A 651-nucleotide genomic window follows, 5' to 3' on the forward strand; every position below is an offset into this window, starting at 1 on the left:
ATTATATGTGAGTTATTGTGCTAAGTGTGGGGATACCAAAAATGTATATACATCAAGGAGCTCACATTCCAAAGTGGAGAACAAATAACTGTAGATATTCAAAATATATACAGAGTAAGTGGGATACAGTCCAAGAGGGATGATTCTAGCAGTGAAAAGGACTGGGAAAGTTATTTTCCAAAAACTGGGCTTTAATCTTGTTCTTAAAGGAAGAATCGAAGCCAGAGAGCATTCTAGGCATGAGGAACAGCAGGTAAAAAGACCCAAGGCAGAGCCTTGAAGGGACGCGTAGTTTGCACAACGTGGTCTATAGTTCTATGGCATAATAGAGTTTTATGTAGGACAATTACTAAACTTGCAACAATGAAGAGAAAATTTACATGGTTCCTGGATAAAGAAACAGGCAAATTTATGAAGCATTCCAAATTTTAAAAAATATATAATGTAAGTTACTTGTCTGTTCCTCTGGATATTATGGATTTTAACATTCAATATTTTCCAGATCATATGCTTTCAATTCCTTCTTTTATAGATTCACCTAATTAAGAGTAAATTTTGTTCCTACTTCTTATTTTGAATGTATGGATTTCTTTTTTTTTCTATTATTTTTTATTACTATAACTTAAATAGAATGTATGAATTTCCTTGCTC

The 651-nt window shown here is 32.6% G+C and overlaps 1 pseudogene; it reads left to right on the forward strand.

Moving 5' to 3' along the window:
* The first annotated feature begins 330 nt into the window (after positions 1-330).
* On the forward strand, positions 331-431 carry LOC138162961 (U6 spliceosomal RNA; annotated as a pseudogene).
* Positions 432-651: the final 220 nt, after the last annotated feature.

Source organism: Petaurus breviceps, unplaced genomic scaffold (assembly GCF_028583685.1).
Source record: "Petaurus breviceps papuanus isolate PSGF00001 unplaced genomic scaffold, PetGlider_PUasm1.0 186, whole genome shotgun sequence".
Taxonomy (NCBI): Eukaryota; Metazoa; Chordata; class Mammalia; order Diprotodontia; family Petauridae; genus Petaurus; species Petaurus breviceps.